We start from the raw sequence: 9,793 nt of genomic DNA on the forward strand, positions 1-9,793 counted from the left end.
GTGTATCACATTAGAGAGATCACGATTAATAAAACAACAGAATATGAGGTTTGTGATAGCCGGTAAAAAAACAGCAGGCTGTAGGCAATATATAGGATGTAAAAATAATCAGGGGTGAAATGAAAGGTAAGGACCCTCCATGGAGTACTCGTGCCAAGTGCCCACTTCATCAGTGGGGAAATCAGCAGAGAAAGTGTAGGGGCAGTTCAATTTATCAGAAAACTGTAATTAATTTCAGACTTAATTAGTGCTAGTGGGGGTCTAATCGAGTTTTTGAAACTGAGCAATAGCTCAATGTGACATATTAGATATCTGTGATAAACTGGGGAATACTCTGGGAAAATATGGAAAAGGGAAGCAGTATGTGACAGGGACACTTACCTTCCCCCAGGCCAGGGAATCCTTGAGAAGTGAGATACCCCCAATAAAGGGGTCCCCCTACTGAGTATACCTCAGTCCTGGGCTGTAGCATGGGGCTATCCCCCGCATCACTGTCTGATGTATGTGAGGTTTTTGTGTAAAAATAGAATAAAATATTGTCAGTTACAGTGGGACCACAGGTCCCATCAAGCCTACTCCTACTTGGAGAGCCACAAGTGCCAGCATGCCATATCACTAAAGGGCCCACTTGCACCTGTACCACCACCAGGGGCGTATCTACGCATTGGCCAGGACGGCACACGCCAGGGGCGCTTGCTGAGGAGGGGCCGCCGCTCGGCGGTGCCATCCTGGCCCGACACCCTCTTTCATGTGACAGCGTCGCTGCCGTATTAGGGAACTGCTCTGTGATCTGTGCCTGCAGTTGAATGCGTGGAGATGTGCCCTGTATTACAGGGCACATGGAGGCTGCAGCGGGGAAGTGCAGGGGATCTGCGTTCCCTGCAAAGTGGGGCGGTGGCCGGCGCTGGGGTGGTGTGTTTGTCCCCAGCGCCTGCCAAAGTACGGCGGCATGCAGTGGCGCAGAAGTGGTAGCGGCGCTTCAAACTTCGCACCGATTCGGAAGCCAATTGGAAGCTCCGCCCGCAGCATTTCAAATCCGGCGCCCTCCGCAGGCCAATCATGGCTTGTGGAGCGCCGGGCAATCACGGGCGGCCATGGCGAGCCAATTAGTGCTCACTGCGTCATAGGCCCCGCCCCCGGCGAGTGACGTCAGATGCCGCCGGGACCAGGAGAAGAAAGGAGACAGCGCGGAAGAGCGGTGAAGAGCTCCAGAGGCCAGAAAACGCCGGGAGGAAGAAAGAAGATAGGCGCCGGCATCTTGAATTAGAAAAGAGGAAGCGGCGCCACTAATCAGGATGGGCCAGCAGCAGAAGACAGAAGCTGAGGACAGGGAAAGAGCTAACGAAGCTCCCCCTTGTGCCTCTCACAACGGACAGGTAGGCCCTCGATGAGGGCGCCTGTCACCCACCCCTCCTCCCTAGACCACCAGGAATCGGGCATTAGGCCCGTGGTACAGTCAGGCCACGGGCCTGTATGCGCAGTAGGCGGGCACTAGGCCCGGGGCCAATATCAGGCATTGGGCCTGTGCCTGCAATAGAGGGCATTAGGCCCTAGTTCATGTGGCCCATTAGGGAATAAGGTGACCCTGAGCATTAGGCCCAGGTCACCCATCTGGCCCCTATGCTAGGCGGGCGCTAGGCCCGTGGGTGATGTCAGGCCTCTGGCCTGTGCGCAGTAAGGGGGCGCTTAGCCCAGTTAATAAGTGCTCCCCCCTCCCGTTACACAGCGCAAGCTGTCACCATTCTGATCTGCTGTATTTCATGCAGGCTGCAGCCGCTGCCTGAGTGCAACCAACTAGCGCCTTCTGTTGGCTGGCGCTATATGCGCTTGCGTAGTTGGCATTACGGGAAAACCGGCCCTGCACTCCCCCCACACCTTAACCCTAAGTCCCCTGGGGATCACCTTAACCTAACCACCCCATCCCCAGTATAGTACTTACCTGGTCTGCTGTCTGTATGATTGGGATTCCGGTGTCAGTGTTCTGTCCCCTTTTGGGATTCCGTCGTCGGCCTTCCATTGTGTGTCGGGATTCTGGCGCCATTATGTCGTGCACCAGGACCCCGACTGTCGGGATAATAACCGCATCCAGCTGTGTGTACTGGTGAAATAAATACCATGGTGGCCACTATGTGTACTGAGAGATAATATGATGGAAGGCACTTGTATACTTAACGGTATTATGGGGATGTTGTGTATACTGAAGCACTCGCCCCGCTGCCGGCATACTGACGGCCGGGATGCTGTTGTCGATATACTAACAGCCATCATCCCGACCACTGGTATATCATACTGATCCCGTACAGAATGCACCATATTCCAAAAACATAGTGCTACTATGTCTCACCCCTAGTGCTGTGTGGCTATCCCCGCTAGTTACCTGGAGTCCGGGAATAGTGGTCAGCCTTCTACAGTTGCTGGCCATCTTTCCCGTTCTAGGGACCGGTTGGCTGTCTTTGGCTCTCTGGGTGCAGTGCGGGAAGTCTGGGTGCAGGTGCCAGGGGGGCGCACGGTGGGTGGTTCGGTGGCTAGCCGTCGCTGCGGGGATCTGCGGCCCCCTCCTCCACAGCTGATGCGGTGGCTTACACTGGTGACTCCGGCTCTGAGTCCTGTCTGGGCTCAGGGGACTCAATAGCAGAGCCACCTGCAGTACGTAGGTGGCACTACAGGCGGCTCTCTGAGGGGAGTGGGGGGGCAGTTGCTATTGACAGGCAGAATGCCTCTGGTGATACTGCGCTGCGGCAGGGAAGACCGGAGTACTGCCTCTTTCTGGTGGCGAGTCCTTGGGTCCCATGACGAACACTACAACTTATGCGCAGGTCATGGCTGGGTTGCACCCTGCGGCCATCTATAGTCCTGGGGCTGCACCACTCATTGAGGTAGCTGGCACTTCCACAGCGCCGGCCATGGCCCCTGCCTCTACCCCTGCAGCAGGGGTCGGGCCTTCACCTCTGTCCACATTGTTCTCTGCATTGGCCTCCACAGTGGCCCTGTTCTGGTGGGGTCACAGGGAGTTCCTGCTGCCGTGGCGCTAGTGCCGGCAGTGGATGTTCAGCAGCTGGGGGCACAGCTAGCCCTGCTTGCAGACCAACTTGTTCAATTCTGATGTCCATGCTGCTCCTCTCCCCTCTGTGTCTGCTCCTTCTTCAGATAGTGCAGCAGTGGTCTTGGAGACTGGTATTCCGGCTGGTAATGGAGACATGCATGCTGAGTCTGGAGTGGTGGAGAATACGGTAGGTTCTGGTTAGTCTGGGGCCTAATCCAATGCGGGCTGGGTGGTGGAGATGGTGTCCTCAGTTAGTTCTAGCACTTGCTCCCCAGTGACAGGGTCAAAGGCTTCACGAGATCAGGCCATAAGAGGATTGCGCAAGCGGCAGCGGCAGGGACGGTACTATAGGGAAAGCCGCCATGGGGGGTCCTCCACTTCTACTGAGTCAACCTCGACGGATTCATCCAGTGACAACAAGAGAGCTTCCAACTGCTGGCACTGATAGTGATCTGGTAACATTAGCTCTTCCAGTTTGGAGGACCTAGAGGAGGACCCACGAGTTAGGGAGCGGACTCAGGTTGGCCGGTATGTGGATATGTTTGCGTTGACATTGAAGGCCTGTAGGGCTTTGGCGTCAGCGGAAAAGGAGAAGACTGCCTTACATGCCCGGAAGAGCACATTAACATGATTTGTTACCTGCTCTTAATACACAGTCTGTATCAGTTTGGCGTAAGTACGACAAAGAGTTTCACCGTAAGCAGCACGGCCGTCATGCAGTTCAGATCCAAGTATGTTGAGTTGGGACCCCCAGGGTGGGGGGGTGTAGATGGCGGTAAAGGTGGTGACATCTAAGGCGTTGCCGGCGTCTAAAGGGAAATGTTTTGTATTTAACAATGTGCGATGCCCCTTTGGGTCGAAATGTAGCTTTCGGCACCAATGTCTCCAAAACCCTGGGAAAGAATATAGGCATGGGTCCTTATCAGGTAGTCAGCCGAAGGCTCCTAGTGCAAAGTAGGGCTTTTACGCCAGTTGATGTTGCCGCCATGTCATGCTGGCTCGATCGCTACCCTTGTCAGGCTGGTGCAACTTTTTTATGCGGGATGGTTTTCGACTTCCTGTGTTGGGCAAGGTTCGCACGGGTTCACAACGGAATTTACGTATCGCGACTGAGTATCCATTAAGGAGAAGATCATGAAGGAAGTCAGTTTGGGTAAGATGATTTGCCCCTTTTTGGGGCTTTCCCCAGTGATGGAGGTTCCAGAAAAAGATCCTGGAAATTTACGTTTATCCAGCATCTGTCTTGGCCCGGGGGGGTCCTCGGTTAATGATGCGATCCCTGAGGATCTTTGTCAGGGGACTTACCAGTCCTTCGATGAGGTGTTGGACATGCTTCAGTCCTTCAGGGCTGGGGCCCTCATGGCTAAGATAGATGTGGAATATGCTTTCTGGCTGTTGCCACTGCATCCAGGTTATTTCCGGTTTATGGGTTTTCGGCTGCAGGACGGTTTCTATTTGGATAGGTTATTGGTTATGGGATGCTCTATTTCTTGCACATTCTTTGAGAAGTTTAGCTTGTTTCTGCACTTGTGCGTTGTTAATAGGACTGCTGAGTGGGAGGGTGGCCCATTATTTGGATGATTTTCTTTTGTTGGGCCCCTCATGGTCCCCACGTTGCGCCCGCTTGCTGGCAGAGGCCCTTTTGTTATTTGCAGAGTTTGGCTTTCCCACCGCTCTCTGATAAGATGGAGGGGCCGTTGCCATTTATGTACTTTTTAGGGATCGAGATTGATACTCTGGAAAGGATGTGCCGTCTTCCTCAAGAGAAGACCTTGGCATCGGGTAAAGTTACCTTGTGTCAGGCTCAATCACTTTTGGGGCTTCTTAACTTTGCGTGTCAGGTTAGCCTCATGGGTAGGGTTTTTAACCGCAAGCTGGAGCGGGCTACATCGCGAGTGCAAAAACCTCCCAATTTATTAGCTTGTCAGCGGAACTGATGAGGGACTTTTGAGTTTCGCTGGAATTTCTGTCTGGGTTTCAGCGGTGGAGCCCAACTGCATTCTCCAGTTGTTTACGGATGCAGTGGGCTCCTCTGGCTTACTGTAAAAGTCGATGGTGTGCTGCCCCTTGCCCTGATGAGTTGGTGACCAGGGGCTTGATGAGGGATCTTCTCTTTCTCGAGCTCTTTCCTATTGTGGTTTCCTTTGAACTCTGGGGTCCGTCATTGAGTGACCATAGTGTTGTTTTTTGGTGTGACAATCTGGGTGTGGTTCACGCAGTAAATCATCAGTGGGCAGCTTCCCTACTGGCTCTTTGTTTGCTGTCCTAAATTTGTTGCATTGTCAATATTGTGTTTCGTGCACGGCACATCCCGGGTGTGAACAGCGATGTCACAAATGCCTTATCGTGTTTCAGTTGGCCGTGTTTTTGTGCTCTTGCCCCTTTGTCTCTGGCAGGTTATCAAGTCCGGCATGAAGGTGTTAGCCCATCGTTCTTTTGCTTCTGGGACCTTGCGGAATTATTGGGTGGGGTGGACTGAGTTGTGGGGGTTTAGAGCGTGCAGGGAAAAATCGAGGTTTGTATGGCTCTTTTATGAATCTGGGAGGTCCAGAGCAGTGGCAGTTAGGACATTGGCGGGGTTGTCACATTTGTTCCGGGTTAAGGGTTTGGAGGACCTTTCAAATGGTTTTCTGGTGCAAAAGGTTTTGAAAGGTTGGGCTCTGCTGGCGCCTGTGCCTCCTGATACTCTGCATTCAATTGATTTGTAGCTTTTGGAGAAGTTCCTGCGAGTTTTACTATCTGTGTGCTCCTCGGAGTTCGAGTCGCTACTGTTTAGTAAGGCCTTTTGTGATTGCCTATCATGGAGCGTTTTGCGTGTCTGAGCTGGGGCGGCGTCTAAGCAAGGCCCTCATTTGCTGCTTTCATTGCAAATTTTTGTTGAAGACTCTGCGGTTCTTTGTCGTATTCGTTGGTCCAAGACTGACCAATTGGGGAGGAGTCATTGGGTTTCCATGCCGACTTGCTCGAGTCTGGCGGTTTGTCCAGTGGTTTGGGCAAAACACTATATGGAGCATCGTCCACCTATGGCGGTATCGTGGTTGATGCATGCCGATGGTTCCCCAGTGACCCGTTTTCAATTTGGTTGGGTTTTGAAGCGTTGTATGGAAGCACTCGGCCTGCCTCCCCATGAGTTTGGAACCCATCGATCCACGGCATTGTGTTCCACTGTTGTGCAGATTAAAGCCCTGGGCCGCGGGAAGTCCAGTGCTTACAGGCGATACATTCATCCTCAGCGAGTCTGTTGCATCCCAACCTGAAAAACTAGCTATTCGCCACACTAGGTGGGGGTCTTGAGGAATTTTTTTGATTTACCACCAGTTTTTAACATAGCTTCTGCTGGCTTGTGGAAGTTTTTTTTTTTTTTTGCCTCAAGTCAGGTTAGGATCCCCCCCTTTTAAATGTCTTGCCACTATAGTAGGTCTTCTTATTCTGTGTTCTGTTCTTTCTTTGAGCTTATGGTTTTCCTTACTTCCTTTGCAGGTGCTCAAATGGATACATTTCCGGTCTGGATTTTAGGGCATTTGTTTGTGTTCTGGGATGGCCATTCCCGTTTTGCTAGGCGTTATGATGTGTTTCCAGTGTTGGATCAGGTTCATTGGCTAGGCATTAGGGGCATGTTTTGGCATTCCCTTTTTGATTTGTTGTTCCGGTCTGTTCCTTCCTTTGGTTTCCCAATGGTCCTTGTCATTCATTTGGGTGGGAATGATTTGACATCCCGTACATCATTAGACTTACGATGCTCGATTGTGGCTGATTTAGAAAAGATTGTGGACTTTTTGTTTGATTCTAACATAGTATCTGAGGTTGAAAAAAGACAATTGTCCATCGAGTTTAACCTATTTGTGGTGTCCTATGCATGATGATTTGACTAAAATTTCTGACTGATGCTGCTGTCAGCCATTGCATTTTATCCCTATTTATAGTAACTATAATGCATGACTATGCACCATACCCCTGGATATCCTTATCCAATAGGAATTTATCTAACCCATTCTTAAAGGTGTTGACAGATTCCGCCATTACAACTCCCTCGGGCAGGGAATTCCAAACACGTATTGTCCTTACCGTGAAAAAGCCTTTACGCCGTATTGTGCGGAATCTCCTCTCCTCTAACCTGAGCGAGTGTCCACGAGTCCTCTGTGTTGATCTAACCAAAAACAGATCCCGCGCAAGCTCTGTGTATTGTCCCCTTATATATTTGTAGATGTTGATCATATCCCCTCTTAGTCTCCGCTTTTCCAATGTAAACATGCCTAGTCTTTCAAGCCTTTCCTTGTATTCCATCGTCTCCATGCCCTTAATTAGTTTGGTCGCCCTCCTCTGTACCTTTTCAAGCTCCAGGATATCCTTTTTGTAGTACGGTGCCCAGAATTGTACACAGTATTCAAGGTGTGGCCTCACTAGTGATTTATATAACGGGAGTATAATACTCTCGTCCCTAGCATCTATACCCCGTTTTATGCATGCTAATATCTTATTAGCCTTCTTTGCTGCAGTCCTACTTTGGGTACTACTGCTTAGTTTGCTATCTATGAGGACACCTAAGTCCTTTTCCAGTACAGAATCCCCTAATTTTACCCCATTTAGTAGGTAGGTGTAATTTTTGTTCTTGTTACCACAGTGCATTTCCTTACACTTGTCTGTGTTGAAGCACATTCTCCATTTGGCTGCCCATGCTTCTAATTTAACTAAGTCGTTCTGAAGAGACTCGGCATCCTCCTCTGTATTTATAGCCTTACACAATTTGGTATCATCTGCAAAAATTGACACCATGCTCTCTAGACCTTCTGTTAGGTCATTAATGAAAATATTGAACAATAGCGGTCCTAATACTGAGCCTTGCGGCACACCACTTAGCACTTCAGTCCAAGTTGAAAAAGATCCATTAACCACAACGCGCTGCTTCCTATTATCTAACCAGTTTTTGACCCAAGTGCATATTGTGCTTCCTAGCCCTGATTCTTGTAGCTTGTAGATAAGTCTCATGTGTGGTACAGTATCGAACGCTTTGGCAAAGTCTAAAAAGATTACATCCACGTCTTTACCCTGATCTAGGTTTGCGCTTACTGTTTCATAAAAGCCAAGTAAGTTGGTTTGACAGGATCTGTCCTTCATAAACCCATGTTGATTCCTTTTAATGACCTTATTGGTTTCAAGGAACTTCTGAATACTATCTCTTAGAATACCTTCCAATACTTTCCCCACTATAGATGTAAGACTAACTGGTCTATAATTACCTGGTTCAGCTTTACTTCCCTTTTTGAATATAGGCACTACTTCCGCTATACGCCAGTCTTTGGGAACCATACCTGATATAACTGAATCCTCAAAGATCAAAGATAGCGGTTTTGCCAGTTCAGAGTGAAGCTCCATTAGAACCCTTGGATGAATACCATCGGGCCCTGGTGATTTATTAATCTTGAAATGTTTTAATCGGTCACAGACTACTTCCTCGCTTAAATAAGTACCTATCAGTGTGATATTCTCATTATTGAAATTGTGTGTCAGTCCCTGAATTGGGTCCTCTCTAGTGAATACTGTAGAAAAAAACTCATTTAGTGTGTCCGCTATGTCATTATCATTTTTGCTTAAGACTCCCAACTTGTCTTTTAAAGGGCCTATACTCTCCTTTTTTAATCTCTTGCTATTAATGTATTTAAAGAATTTTTTGGGATTCGCTTTGCTTTCCTTTGCTACTAGTTTTTCAGTTTCTACTTTAGCCGCTCTTATTTCCTTTTTGCAATTTTTGTTACATTCCTTATAGTGCTGAAATGACTCTGCTTCCCCGTCAGATTTGTATTTTTTAAATGCTCGCCATTCTCTGGTCACATACTGTATATACAGCACTTCCCAAATTCTGACGTTTCCCACATGGTTTCCTGCACAAGATCGCTGATTGATTCAGAGTCACTCCTCTCTCAGTCAATCAGGGGGCAGTATCTATGGCAGTGCCTGCTGATTGCTGATCATCGATGTCCACTGTCAGCTGAATGGGAAATAGGGCCATAGATGTAAGGGCCCCATTAGTCTGTCACATCTTTGGCTTGCACAGTTGATGCTGCAGGCCCACTACCCCGCAATGCAAATGAGAACACTACGTATAATAGAGACAGAAAGAAATTTAATTACCAAGTAATTTTACCTGGTGCTGATCATGAGCTGTTTTACTGAAAGCAGCCAATAAAAAACAGGATAGTTAGTCCCCACAACAATATATAAAAAATAAATAAATTGGCGCTAGAGAGCTGAATATATTTAAAAAAATTCACACATTTATTAATAGACTATAGAAAATTCCAAATCTTGCAACATTATAAAGACAACTAAAATTAAAGCATTTTTAGATGAAATATAAGCTTCACATCATATAAGCTGGGTCTTTAGCATCAAGTTCATTTAGTTGTTACAGCCACAGTCCAGGAACAATTATGGGGGTCATTCTGAGTTGATCGCTCACTGCCGTTCTTTGCAGCGCAGCGATCAGGTTACTACTACACATGCGTATGCACCGCAATGCGCAGGCGCATCGTATGGGTACAAAGCGAATCATTGCTGGACGATGGGTTTTATGAAGAATCCATTCGCACAGCCTATCGCAAGGAGATTGACAGGAAGAGGGCATTTATGGGTGTCAACTGACCGTTTTCAGGGAGTGTTTGGAAAAATGCAGGCGTGTCCAGGCGTTTGCAGGACGGGTATCTGACGTCAATTACGGGACCAAAAAGACTGAAGTGATCGCAAGGGCTGAGT

The sequence above is a fragment of the Pseudophryne corroboree genome, chromosome 4 (assembly GCF_028390025.1).
Source record: "Pseudophryne corroboree isolate aPseCor3 chromosome 4, aPseCor3.hap2, whole genome shotgun sequence".
NCBI lineage: Eukaryota > Metazoa > Chordata > Amphibia > Anura > Myobatrachidae > Pseudophryne > Pseudophryne corroboree.